The 14,918-nt window shown below is 34.3% G+C and overlaps 1 protein-coding gene across 7 annotated transcripts in view; it reads left to right on the top strand.

Annotated features, from left to right (window-relative positions):
* The window catches only part of KCNN2 (potassium calcium-activated channel subfamily N member 2), a 338,557-nt gene that overhangs the window by 271,602 nt on the left and 52,037 nt on the right, over positions 1-14,918 (top strand). The gene's annotated exons all lie outside the window — the stretch shown is intronic.

The raw sequence follows: 14,918 nt of genomic DNA, 5'->3' as shown, positions 1-14,918 counted from the left end.
CTCACTGTGGTTCTTAATTGCATTTCCCTGCTGGTCAATGGTGATGTGCATTTTTTCATGTGCTTATTGACCACTTGTGTATATTCTTTGAAGAAATGTCTATTCAGTTCTTCTCCCCATATCTTAATTGGGTTGTTTGTTTTTAATTATTGAGTTATGAGTTCTTTATGTATTCTATATTATAATTCTCATATATGATTTATAAATATTTTCCTCATTGTGTTTCTTCATTTTCTTGATAGTGTACTTTGAAGCACAGACATTTTTTAATAAAGACTAATTTATGAATTTTGTCTTTTGTAGCTCAAGCTTTTGATTTCATATCTAAGAATCCATTGCCAAATTTGATGTCATGTTGATTTAACCCTAAGTTTACTTCTAATAACTGTATAGTTTTAGTTCACATTTAGCTCTTTCATCTACTTTGAGTTAATTTTCATATGTGGTGTGAGATAAGAGTCCAAATTAATTTTTGTGCATATGGCTATCCAATTGCCCCAGCACCGTTTATTGAAAGACTCTTCTTTTCTCCATTGGATGCTTGGTACTCTTGTCAAAAATCAGTTGACCATAGGTGTATGGGTTTATTTCTGGACTCCTAATTTCTACTCCGTTGATCTCTGTGTTTATCCTTATTCCAATACCACTTTGTCTTGGTTACTGTTGCTTCACAGTAAGTTCTGAAACTGAGAAGTATGAGTCTCTTTTTCAAGATTGTTTTGGCTATTTTAGGTCTCTTCCAATCCCATATGAGTTTTAGGATCAGTTTGTCAGTGTCTACAAGGATGTCACCTGGGATTTGATAGGGATTTTTGCATTGAATCTGTAGATCAATTTCGGGAGTATTTCCATCTCAACAATATGAAGTCTTCTGATCCATGAACATAGTATATCTCTCCGTTTATTTAAATCTTCCTTACTTCTTCAATAATGTTTTATACTTTTTAGAGTGTATGTTTTGTACTTTTCTTAAATTTATTCCTAAATATTTTATTTTCAATGATATTATAAATGGAATTGTTTCTTAAATTTCACTTTCAGGTTGTTTCAAATGTGGATTTGATTTGCATATATTGATTTGTGTATATTGAATTCTGCTGCTTAGCTAAATGTATTAGTTCTGATATTTTTGGTGGATTCCTTAGGATTTTCTATTTGCAAGATCATATTATCTTTAAATATAGATAGTTTCATTTCTTCCCTTCCAGTATAAAAGCTGTTTATATCTTTGTTTTGGCTAAAATTGCCTTGTTAGAATGTCTAGTACATTGTTGAATAGAAGTGGTGAATGTGGAAATCTTTGTCTTGTTCCTGATCCTAGAAGGAAATTATCCAGTTGTTTACCATTAAGCATGATGTTCCACGTGGGTTTATTATAAATGGGCTATCCCATGAGGAGGAAGTTCCCTTATATTCTTAGTCTGTGGAGTGTTTTTATCATGAAAGTGTATTGGGTTTTGTCAGACACTTTCTCTACCTATTGAGATGATCATGTAATTTTGTTTTTTATTCTGTCACTATAGTATATATTACATTAATTGATTTTTGAATGTTAAACTAACCTTGTGTTCCTGGGATAAATCCCTCTTGGTCATGTGTAAATTTTATATATTGCTGGATTTAGTTTGCTAGTATTTTTTTGCATCTATATTTGAAAGATGTATTGGCCTATAGTTTTTTTCTTGTGATGTCTTTGTCTCATTTTGGTGTCAGGTAAATACTAGCTAATAGAAAGAATTATAAAGTGTTCCCTCCTCTCCTCTTATTTGGAAGCGTTTGTGAAGAATTAGTAGTAATTCTTCTTTATATGTTTGGTAAAATTCTTCAATGTCCTTGAACCAAGTAGGAACATACCTGTTACTGGTCGCCCCACGGATCCTGAAGTCATCTCTGTCCTGCTGCTGTACACACCATGTTTCCCACTTGTTCCCTTTCACTCTATACCTTTTCCCAGAGGAAACTTAGCTTCAAATGTCCTCTGACATCTAACTCACCAAATTCTCTTCTTTTCCACTCAGTGGGTACTTTAGGAAGCCTGCTATTTCTTTGAAATATTTTGCAGTAAACAATAACAAAACAATTTGACATGTGGGTGTAATGGGAGTACTCAGGCAGCAGGGGAGAAAGAAGAAAAGGGAGAGGCATGAAATAGGGCTGGGTGGAGGGGGAATGGGCTTAGCCAGTGTGAGGACTCTCCAGCAAGTGGGGGTGGTGGGTTACAGATGACAGTGACAGCCCAGGTGCTTATTCGGGTCTTTTTCTGGTTTCTAAATTTCCGTCAAACCCATTCCACTCTTGTTTATTAAAGTCTGAAAAATGTTAATGTTTGTCGCAGGGTTTATATAGTCTGTTCTCTGAAGCTATTTAATTTAAATGGGTGATAAAAATGCTAGAGAAGAATATTCCTCATGGGTGCTGATTTCTTCTGGAATGTTTCCTCAAAGCTTTAAGCAGAAAAAGCTTCCAGATAAAGGAAGTCTCTTGCTGGAAAAATCTTTGAAGATTGGTTTGGATTGCTAAATGATAGCTTTATTGATAAAGCAGGGAATGAATTAAATGACCTATAGGCGTATGGACACTTAGGGATTTATTCTGTTTAATCTTTTAATATTGTTTTTTAAAATCTTTTAATGTTAGCATTGCATCATAATAGATTGGATCCATCATAGACCTATATAGATATATTAGTAGCATTAATTTAAAAATGCTGTTTTAGACCTAAATTTTTTGTGCCTCTATTTGCTGTGAAATTGAAACATATCGTAATAGTATTTGCTCTTAAGAAAGGACAATATATGCTTGAAAAGATAAAGAAGAGCTAATGTAATACCTCAGACCTAATTCTGTCACAAGTTAGGAATAACCATATTCATTTCAGTTCATTTAAGGGCTAGCCAGTGATTATTTTATTTTCTTCTGTTTCTTTATATCTTTCATATTTATTCAGTGAAAAGATGATAGCTCTTTTATCTGTATTCAATCTCAATTTTACAAAGTAATTTTGTTAGACTGTGGTTTCTCATTTCACTCTCAGTTTTATGGGGATTTTCTCATTAGTATAATGAAAGTATGTATTTTAATAACAAATATAAAAATAATAAATGCTTTAAAGGTTCAAGAATTAAATGAATCTGCTACATCTTTAAAGAGAAATATTCTTTCAGACAATTTGCAATACATTATTATAGTAATGGAAAAGTTGATTTCTCGTCAAGTATAATTTGGATTCTGTTCCTTGAACCTACTAAATACTAGTTTTGAACACTTTAGAAAACATGTTTTCAACATAGCTTGATTTTTTACCTATAAAAGTAGTACTTATATATTATAAAAGTATTTTAAAAATACAAGTAAAACTTTTATAAGAACACCTAAAATAATTACATCCAGAAATAATCGGTGCTAATACCACTGTATTTACTAATGCTTTTTAAAATTTTTATCTTTTGTTATGTTTTCATGTCTCAAGACTCTGTACCTAGGGCAGAATCCAGAGCCCTCAATGAGGTCTTGAGGTTGTACTGGCCTGGCTCTGCTTTCTTCACCAGCTCCACCAGCCCATCTCCTACTCTCCTCAACTCCTGCTGCTGCAGACACCACACAAATCCTTTGCTTGTCTGGGCTTTCCAAAAAGCCAAGACTTTTCTTGCCTCAGTACCTTAGAATATGATATTTCCTCTGCCAGAATATTCTCCTTCCAATGTCTTTTTTTGTTGCAGAGTTGAGTTCACCATACTCTGCAGGTCACACCATCTTTATTAGTTTTATTTTATTATTTTTCCTCTTCAAATCCCTTGCCTACTCTCCTCCCCTTTTCTTTCCCACAAAGGTAGCCATTCAGTTTTATTAACTCTATGTTTTGAGGTATGTCTATCATTGAAAGATATAATGTGTTCTTTGCAGTGCATGAGTTTTCAAGTGTGATGAGTGGTATTATATAATAAATCTCTTTGAGGTTCATTTTCCTTCCCAGCACTGTTTTGAGATTCATCTGTGCTGCCATTTGCAAATTTAGCTCACTAATTCTATTGCTGTGTAGTTCTCCATTGCATTCATTTACCATGCTTATCTTTTCTCCCAGTCATGGGCACAAAGCCATGCTGTGATAAACATCCCTACCAGTTCATTCATCTAACTCTTCAAAAGGTCAAGCCCTAGTCCTCATTTCAGATCGGCCTTGACATCACTTCCACAAAGTAACATTGGCCCCTATTACTACCCTTCTCCCGCTTCCTATTTAAATTAGGCCCCATGGTTGGCTCCTGGGATATTTCTTGAAAACGCTTGTTACAGTTTGCAACTATATATTTGTGTGACCTTTTATTTTGACCATTGTCTTTCCTAGTGGACTGCGAGCTTTTGCTCCAGACTGTATCTGGTTTGTTGTTCTTTCCCTACTACTTAACATAATGCCTTTTACTCAGCTGAGGTCAACCTGTATCTACTATTGTACCTTCTCAACCTTATTACAATCAGTTGTGATATAGAAAACATTTTTTAAAATTTAGCAGACTTTATTCTTTAGAGGAGTATTTTTAGGTTCACGGCAAAATTGAGCAGAAAGTAGAGAGAATACCCACATACTCTCACCTCTTCACTACCAAAACCTCCCCGACAGTTAATATCCAACATCAGTGTGGTTGGTTATTTTCTTACAGGTGATGAACCAACACTGACACATCATTATTAAGCAAAGTCCACAGTTTACATAAGGGTTTGCTCTTGGTGTCATATATTTTATGGGTTTTGACAAATACGTAATGACATGTTTCTGCCATTACAATATTATACAGGGTAGTTTCACTGCCCTAAAATCCCTTATGCTTCACTTATTTATTCCTTCCTCCTCCAAAACTCCTGGCAACCATTGATATTGCTACTATTCCATAGTTTTGCCTATTATAGAATGTCATATAGTTGGAATCATACATTTTATAGCCTTTAAAGTGTGGCTTCCTTCACTTACAAAATATGCATTTAAAAGTCCTCCATGTCTTTTCAGAGCTTACTATCTCATTTCTTCTTAGCACTGGATACTGTTCCATTGGCTAGATGTTCTACAATTTGCCTATCCATTCGCTTATTAAGAGACATTGGTTGCTTCCAACTTTTGACAATTATGAATAAAGCTTCTATGAATTTCTGTGTTCAGGTTTTTGTGTGGACATAAGTTTTCAACTCACTTAGGTAAATACTTGTAAGTGTAATTGAAGGATAATATCATAAGAGTATGTTTGGATTTGCAAAAAACTGCCAAACTGTCTTACTAAGTGGCTATGCCATTTTGCAGTCCCACCAGCAATGAATGAGAATTTCTTTGCTTCACATCCTCAGCATTTGTTGTTGTCATCAGTGTTTTGGATTTTAGCAATTTTAATAGGTGTATAGTGGTATTTCATCATTTTAATTTATAATTTCTAGTGACATATGTTGAGCATCTCTTCATATGCTTATTTCCCATCTATATATCTTCATTAATAGGGTGTCTGTTCAAATCTTTGCCTATTTAAATAATTTAATTGAATTGTTCATTTTATTATTGTTGAATTTTAAAAATACATCTTGGGTATCAGACCTTTACCAGATTTATATTTTGCAAATATTTTTTCCCAGCCTGCTGTTTGTATTTTCATTCTCTTAATGGTGTTCTTTAGCAGAAAAGTTCTTACTTTTAGTGAAGTCCAATTTATCAATGTTTCCTTTCAGGGATCATGATTTTGGAGTTGCTTCTGAGAAGTCATTGCCAAGCCCAAGATTACCTAGATTTTCTCCTATGATATCTTTTGGATACTCACAGCTTTGCATTTTACATTTAAGGCTATGATCCATTCTGAGTTATTTTTTGTGAAAGATGTGAGGTCTGGGTCTAGATTTTCTTTTTCTGTTTATGGATATTCAGTTATTCCAGTACCATTTGTTGAAAAGATAATACTTTCTCCATTGAATTGCCTTTGTCCCATTGTCAAAGATCAGTTAACTATATTTGTCTGGGTCTACTTTCTGGCCTCACCATTCTGTTCCATTGATCTTTGTCTATCCTGCTACCAGTAACCAAAGTCTTGATTACTGTTGCTTTACAGTGAGTCTTGAAGTCAAGTAGTGTCATATTCCTCCAAGTTTTAGAATCATTTTCTAGATATACATGAAATAACTTGTTATGACTGTTACTGAGATTGTGTCAAATCTATAGATAAAGTTGGGATGAACCAACATCTCAACAATTGTTTGGTTTTCCTATGCATGAACATGGAATATCTTCCCTTTTATTTAGTCCTTTTGATTTCTTTCATTAGAGTTTTGTGATTTTCCTTATATAGATACTATACATATTTTGTTAGATTTATGTCTAGGTATTTCATTTTTGGGGTTACTAATGTAAATTGTATTGTGTTTTGAATTTCAAATTCCAGTTGTTCATTGCTGGTAAATAGAAAGGTGACTGACTTTTGTATGTTAACTTCGTATCCTGCAACCTGGTTATAATCACTTATTAGATTCAGTTTTGTTTGTCTATTCTTTGGGATTTTCTATATATAAGATCCTGTCATATGCAAATTAAGACAGTTTTATTTCTTCCTGCCCTATACAGCATTATTTCTTTTTCTTGTCTTATTGTATTAACTAGAATTTCCAATACAGTGTTGAATAGGTGTGGTAAGATGGGACATCATTGCCATGTTCATGATCTTAGTAGGAAAAAGACCTAATTTCTTACCATTGTGTATATTAGCTGTAGGGTTGTTTGTAGATATTCTTTACTAAGTTGAAGAAATTTCCCTCTATTCCTAGTTGGCTGAGAGTTTTTATCATGAGTGGATATTGGATTTCCTCAAGTGCTTTTGTTCATTTATTGATAAGATCATGTGATTTTTGTTTGTTTGTTGATGTGATAGACTGCATTAATTGATTTTTCAAATGTTGAACCAGCCTTGCATACCTGGAATAATAAATCCCATTTAGCCATAGTGTATGCTTCTTTTTATACATTGTTGGATTGAATATGCTAAGGATTTTTGCATCCATGTTAATGAGTGATATTGGAATGTAATTTTACTTTCTTGAAATGTCTTTGTTATTAGGGTAATCCTGACCTCAGAGAATGAATTAGAAATTATTCCCTCTTCTTCTACTTGTAGAAGAGATTATAGAGAATTGGTATAATTTCTTGCTTAAATGTTTGGTAAAATTTACCAGTGAAGCAACCTGGGCCTGGCGTTTTCTGTTTTAGAGGTTATTAATTATTTGTCAATGTGTTTAATAGATATAGGCCTATTTGGATTATTTTTTTTTCTTCTGTGAGTTTTGGCAAATTGTGTCTTCTAAGGTATTGGTCTATTTCATCTAGGTTGTGAAAGCTGTGGGCACAGTATTGTTTATAATAGTCTTTTATAATCCTTTTTGTATCTGTGGGATTAGCAGTGATGGCCTCTCTTTCATTTCTGCCCTATTTTTTCCTTCATTAGCCTGGCTTGAGATTCATAGGTTTCACTGATATTGTCAATCAGATTTTGGCTTTTTTTTTTTTATGTTCTCAGTTAATTTCCTGATCTGAATTTTATTATTTCTTTCCTTCTGCCAATTTTAAATTTAATTTGCTGTTCTCTTTTAGGTCCCTAAGGTAGAAGTCAATATTATTTTTTAGACCTTTCTTATTTTCTAATATAAGCATTCAGTGATATAAATTTCTCGCTAAACAGTGCTTTCACTGCACCCAACAAATTTTGAAAACTTGTTTTTTCATTTCAGTAAATTTTTAAAGAAATTTCTTTTGAGACTTGTTCCAGGCATTTATTGCTATAAATTTCCCTCTAAACAGTGCTTTAACTGTATCCAACAAATTGTGATGTTGTATTTTCATTTAGCCAAATTTTTTTTAAATTTCTCTTGAAACTTGTTCTAAGACCTGTGCGCTATTTTAAAGTCTGTTGTTTAACCTCCAAGTGTTTGGAATTTTCCAGCTATCTTTCTGTTAATTGATTTAAAATTTGATTTCAGTGTGTCTGAGAATATACATGCATTATTTCTATTCTTTTATATTTGTTAAAATGTGTTTAATGCTCCAGAATGTTGTCTATCAGTGAATGTCCTGTGTGACCTTGAGAAGAATGTGTATGTTGCTGTTATTTTGTATTCTGTAAATGTTGGATCCAGTTGTTTGATGTTACTGTTAAGTTCAACTGTGTTTTACTAATTTCTGCCTAGTGGGTCTTTTACTTACTGATAGAGAGGTGTTAAAGTCTCCAGCTATAATAGTGGATTTATCTATTTCTCCTTGCAGTTCTATCAGGTTGTGCTTCACATATTTTGATGCACCACTATTGGGCCCATACACATTAAGGATTATTGTGTCTTCTTGGAAAATTGACTCTTTTGTCATTATTGTAATGACCTTCTTTATTGCTGATAATTTTCTTTGCTCTGAACTCAGCTCCAACTGAAATACAGCTACCCTAGCTTTCTTTTTATTAGTGTTTCCATATTTATCTTTCTCCATACCCTTATTTTTAATCTACATGTGTCTTTATTTTTAAAGTGGGTTATCATGTGGACAACACATAGTTGGGTCTTGGTTTTTGATCCATTCTGACAATATCTGCCTCTTAATTGGTATGTTTAGACCATTGACATATAAAGTGATTATTGATAGTTACATTAATATACATCATATTTGTTGTTGCTTTCTATTTGTTGCCCCTCCTTTTTGTCTTTTCCAGTCTTTGCCTTGTGTGATTTTACTTTTTCTAAACTTTTAAAAATCTTTATAAAATGCAAAAATCTTAGTGTACACCTTGATAAACTCTGACATGTCTATTACACTCATGTAGCAGTTTCCCAGATCAAGATATCAAACATTCTCATTAATCTCCTTCCTCTTTTCTTATTTCACTCACCTCCCCTACCCTGCCTCCCCTATGGCAACCACCAGTCTGTTCTCTGTGTTTACGAGTCTTAGTTTATTTGTCATTTGTTTTGTGCTTTAGATTCTACATATAAGTGAAATCATATGGTATTTGTCTTTGACTTATTTTTTACTGAGCATAATACCATTTAAGTCCATCCATGTTGTCACAAGTGGCAAGATTTCATTCTTTTTATGGTTAATATTCCATTGTGTATATATGTACCATGTCTTTTTTATCCATTCATCTGTTAATGAACATTTGTTGTTTATTTATTTTGACTATTGTAAATACTTCTACAATAAACATAAGGATGCATATATCTTTTCAGATGAGTGATTTAATTTTCTTTGGGTAAATTCCCAGAAGTGGAATTACTGGGTCATATGGTATTTCTATTTTTAGCTTTATGAAAAACTTCCATACTTCCTTGGTGGCTGTACCAGTTTGCAATCCCACCATAAGTGTGGGAGGGTTTCCTTTTCTCCATATCCTCACGAACATGTTATTTCTTATTTTGTTTATATTAGCCATTCTGACTTGTGTGAGGTGATATCTCATTGTGGTTTTGATTTGCATTTCCCATGTTAATAATCTTTTCATGTGTCTGTTGGCTATCTGTATGTCTTCTCTCGAAATATGTCTATTTAGGTCATTCACCCATTTTTTAATCAGATTATTTTTGTGTGTGTGCTGAGTTGTAGGTTCTTTATATATTTTACATACTATCTCCTTATCAGACATAATTTACAAGTATCTTCTCCCATATATTAGGTTTCCTTTTCATTTTCTTGATAGTTTCCTTTGCCTTGTATGGTTTTAATTGAGCATTATGTAACTGTACTTTCTCACCTATCTGAGCATATCAATTATATTTCTACTTTTATTTATTTTTAGTGGTTGCCCTAGAATTTGCAAATATGCCTATACAACTAATTCAAGTCCACTTTCAAATAACTCAATTGCTTCACTGGTAGTGCAAGTATATTAAAACAAAATATTCCTATTGTTTTCTCCCATCATTTATGTCACTGCAGTCATTAATTTCACTTATTCATAATCTGTAATTACCAAATATACTGTTGCTATTATTTTGAGCAAATTGTTATCTGTTATATCAATGAAGAATAAGAAAAGATAATCCTTTTTTTTAAATTTTACTTTTACTTTTACTTCTTCATTAACACTCTTTTTTTCCTGATGTGGATCCAAATTTCTGACCTATGTTTTTCCTTCTCTTTTCTTTTAACATTTCATGCAAGGCAGGTCTCCTGACAATAAATTGCCTAAATTTTTGTTTTTCTGAGAAAGTCTTTATTTCTCTTTCACTTTTAAAGGATAATTTCTCTGGGTATAGAATTCTAGGTTGGTGGATTTTTTTTCTCTCAAGACTTATTTCACTGTATTCTCCTTGCTTCCATGATTTATGAAAAGTCTGATGCAATTCTTATCCTTACTTCTCTGTAAGTAAGGGTTTTTTTCCTCTTCTTTCAAGATTTTTGTTATCTTTGATTTTTCTATACTTTGAATATAATATGCCTACATGTAGGGGTTTTTCTGGCATTTATCCTGCTGTATGTTTTCTGAGCTTCCTGGGTCTGTTGGTTGGCATTGGATGTTAATTTGGGGAAATTCTCAGTCATTATTATTTCAACTATTTCTTCTGTTCCTTTCTCTCTTCTCCATCTGGTATTCCCATATGTGTATGTTACACTGTTTGTAGTTCCGCGGCTCTTGAATACTCTGTTCCATTTTTTACATTGTTTGTTCTCTTTGTTTTTCAGTTTTTGAAATTTCTATTGACTGTTTCCAAACTCAAAGATTCTTTCCTCAGCTTTGTCCAGTCTTAGAGTGTTTTAATTTTAATCTCTAGAATTTCTTTTTGGTTCTTTCTTACAATTCACACTCTGATTACACAATCCATTTGTTTTTACATGTTGTCAACTTTTCGTATCAGATCCTTTAGTATACTAATCATAGCTAATCCTGGTCTGATAATTCCAGCATCCCTGCCATATCTGAGTCTGGTTGATGTTTGCTGTCTCTCCTCAAATTTTGTTTTTTGCCTTTTGTATGCCTTGTGCTTTTTTTAAAAGCTGTATATGAGATACTGATTAAAAGGAACTGAGGGAAACTGGCCCATTGGGATCCTGTGGTATTATACAGGAAATCCTGTTGATGTGGGAGTGGGGTGGGGAAGGGGTAGCATGCTATGTCCTGTGATTAGGTCTCAGTCTTTTGGTGAGCTCAGGCCCCTAGTCTGTGATCTGTACAAGTGCCTGTCAGTTTTCCCTCCCTTTAGGTGAGACAGGAAGCCTTGAGGGGCCTGGAGTTGGGTAATTCCTTCTGCCATGTCAGACTTTGTGGGGCTGGAGTGGGGTATTTCTCTTTATGCAGTTGCTTTAGGCTCTGGTAAAATAGTTTTCTATGGAAGTGGCCTTTTGTCAAGGGGAACAAAATTATCTGGGCTTATTATAAAAATGATATTTTTCTCTTGTCCCTTCTCAAAGCTGGAGAGGATATTTCTGTGGTCTTTCCCCCACTATCCTAGTGGGGTTTCTGGAAGTGAAACTCACAAAAAGTGTGATGCCTGCCCCCCTCCAGGCTCAGGCCTCCAGTTTTCCTCTCTCAAACTAGTTGACACTCAGTCTCCAGCAATCTTTCAATTATCCTTTAAGTATTCCTGACTGATACTGGCTTCAGAGATGGTTTCTGAACAGTTTCTGCACTAGGTAAGCTTTGATTTTCTGTGTCTGCCTGTGTCTCTAGTTTTCAGAGTGGTGGTTTGTTGTTTGATCTTGTTTTTACTTAATCTGAGAAGAGTTGTTGATTTTCAGTTTTTCACCTTTTGCTATTTCTGAATGGGAGTGACAATTTTGAAGCTCCCTATATGTCAGACTAGAACCCAGAAGCCTAGAAGCATTATTTTAAATTACTGCATAGTATTGTAGCATATGGATATATGCCTAACTCTTTACATTTTCTTTTGAAAGAAGAAAAAAATATTTTACTTTGATTCACGACCCAGGTTTAAACATCATAGAATTTTATGATTTTTTCCCCCCAGAAATCCATTTTATTTTAGATGTTTGTTATTTTACTTATTAACTTAGACTTGTTAGTTTCTTCCAACTTAAACCTTCCTTTTCATTCTTTCAGGACTGAATATGAAGTATTAGATAATAATCCATTTAAAGTCTTTTACTTTTAAATTTATACATGAGTATAAAGGCAAAGGTTAATCATTCCTTCTAAAAGGAAACTATATTTTGGGTTACCTTCAAGAAAGCACAGTTCGTTAACTAGGTAAATTCATGAGCATTTGAACTTCTATTTTACTTTCAGTTATTGCTGTAAGTTCTGCTAGTCCTTGTTTCCCCCAGGTATGGGTTCTTATCCCTGTAAACCTGAAATAGATAGCAGTGCAGCTTGTTTGTTTTAATCTGCTTGCATGCATGCTGCATTTCATCTTTCCTGCTCTAATGGAGTAGTCAAGGCCACCTCATCATAAATGATATACGAAATGACACCCTGAAGCTCATTATCCTCTAACTTAAAAGGAGTTGCCCTTAAGAAAAGGCTCTATCAGCTGTAGCTTATAAATATCAAGGTGTTTATAATACTTTATAGTGGTTTTTATAGCATTTTTTTAGATTTTAGGTATTTCATTGGTGTAATACATTTAGGAATGTTCTTTTTATCAACTTTGAGAGAATCCGTCACATACTATTTTGGACATGAGTGTATGGATGTGATAATAAACAATGCAGGTCATTTTCTTCTTTTCTCGTGGAACCATGACATTATTGTTAAATTAAGAAGGCAGAGAATGCCTTAAATTGACAGTCTTGGTTTTACTTGTATGTAATATGATTAGGTGGATAAGGCCTTTGAAAGTCAGTTCTGTGAAGTCAGCACCGAAAGGCTTGAGTTTTGACCTTGATGTTTATTTGAAGCTCCACCTGGACCCACATACGTGAGGGTTGTTTGTTTTTTTATCCTCATGATATTTGATCTCTCCATCTTTTGGTCTGTATCTAACATTGATATTTAATGAAAGACACGTCCATAGCTTTTCATTTGTTTACATGAAGGTATGTAACCACAAAAGGAAAAAAAAATCAATGAATCATGTCATTCAGCCTCCCAGCATTATTTTCAAATTCTTTAAATATTTTAAACAGTGCTGTCCAATAGAACTTTCTGCAGTGATGACACTGTTCTGTTGCATCTTCAGTATGATGGCCACTAGCCATATGTGAGTACTGACCCTTTGAAATGTGGCCAACATTATTAAGGACCAGATTTTAAAATGTAATCTAATTTTAATTAAATTTAAGTGAGCACTTTTGGCTACTGACTACCGTCTTGGACAGCACAGATTTAAATTTAGATTTTTGTTCGTTGACTGGTTGGTTTTTTAATGTCTGTAAAATTGGGTGTGGATGTCTATGTGCATGTGTTCAAGAAAGTTGGGCTTTAAGTACAAATCTCTTATCCAAAGAAAGCTATCAAGAAGGAAAATTGGCACAAAAACTATAAACCGGTTATATATAGAATTTGTAAGAATTGTCCAAGAGATAATTTAAAGTATAACAAATTTTGTGCACATAATTAAATGGACTTCTTCCCAGAACAATGGCTGAGCAGTCTAGGAATTGAAAACAGGGTCTGCTAGAAAGAGGGCCAAAGAGAGGGGGACAGTGGGGAGGGAGGGAAGAAGGGAGGATATGGATGAATTTAGGAGTAATTTTTTTATTTTTATAAATTTTAATTGAGGTCCTATTACTGCACTGGCTCTCTAATAAGTAGGGAGGTGGGGGAAGCTAATTTAGTTCAGCTGTTTTTTTGTAGTGAAGAGTCTTGACTTGCCATTCACTAAACAATGCTCTGCAAAATCTGCTTATTCCTTAGCAATTAACTTTCTTGCAGATGAAAGATGGAAAGAGCTAAAAGTAGAAAATAAAAAACTGTTAAATTTGACAGATTTGGGGACCTCTGAAAGTGTTATCCATAATTCAAATCCTCCTTCATGACCTCAGAGATTCTTCCAACTCTTTGTGGTCCTGTAATATAGCTTGAAACTAAAGAACCGACATTCTTAAAGACTGTCTTGGTGTCAGAAGATCTGCACCCCTCCTGGGAAGGTGACCAGTTGCTACTCTCGGGGGAGCGGGCCAAGCAGCAGTGCCAAGCAGGTGTTGATGTAGGAGCAGAACTTTGGGTGGTCAGTAAGTTCTCTGTCTCTTACTTTCTTTTAATTTTCTTAAACATTTCTTTTTCTCAAGTTACTTTTCTCTTGCTTTTGTATGGCTCCCAAAGGATTATTATCCAGTTCCGTGGGCATAGTGAAATGCTTCAATGTTTTAACCAATTAGACCTAAACAAAACAAAACACAAAGCCCTGCCATACCTCAATCTGTTAATATATCACATTTCACCTTTATCTCCTTCTTCGTGATTCTAAAGCAACTGTGCAGCTCTTTACTTCCTTGGAGAGAGAAAACAGACCGCCAGCAATCTGCCAGATCTCAGTGCTGTGGTCTGGGTATGACAGTTCTACATAATGATTCTAGGAGAACCCACTTAGTACATTTACAGCATAAAATGTAGGCGTGCCACAACAATAACATATAGGAAGGTTGAAAATTTTAGATAATGAGATGCTTAGTAGCAGCCTGGTTTGGGTAAATTGCCCTATGCACTGATGTCCATCACCGTGAGGCTGGATGGGACCTTGGCTGGGTCAGTGGCATTTAGAAGGATTAGGAGAGGAGAAAGTGTTGAATCCCATGCCATGGAAGATGGCAGTATTAGAAAAATATTTCTGTTGTATCCTTTGATGTGCTGGGCACAGGATAGAAAAAGGGCTTAACAGCTACAATCCCTAATCTCATGCCTTACTTTAAAAAAATTATCCAGAAGAGCTTTGGGAAGAGCCGTCATGTTCCCGGTGGCTAAATTAGCAATGCTAATGGCAGCAGTGACAGCAAACACAGTCTCTGATGCCTCCCCTTG

The sequence above is a fragment of the Manis javanica genome, chromosome 14 (assembly GCF_040802235.1).
Source record: "Manis javanica isolate MJ-LG chromosome 14, MJ_LKY, whole genome shotgun sequence".
NCBI classification, from domain to species: domain Eukaryota; kingdom Metazoa; phylum Chordata; class Mammalia; order Pholidota; family Manidae; genus Manis; species Manis javanica.
Note: the sequence above shows the minus strand (reverse complement) of the source record. Positions and strands in the feature narration are given on the sequence as shown.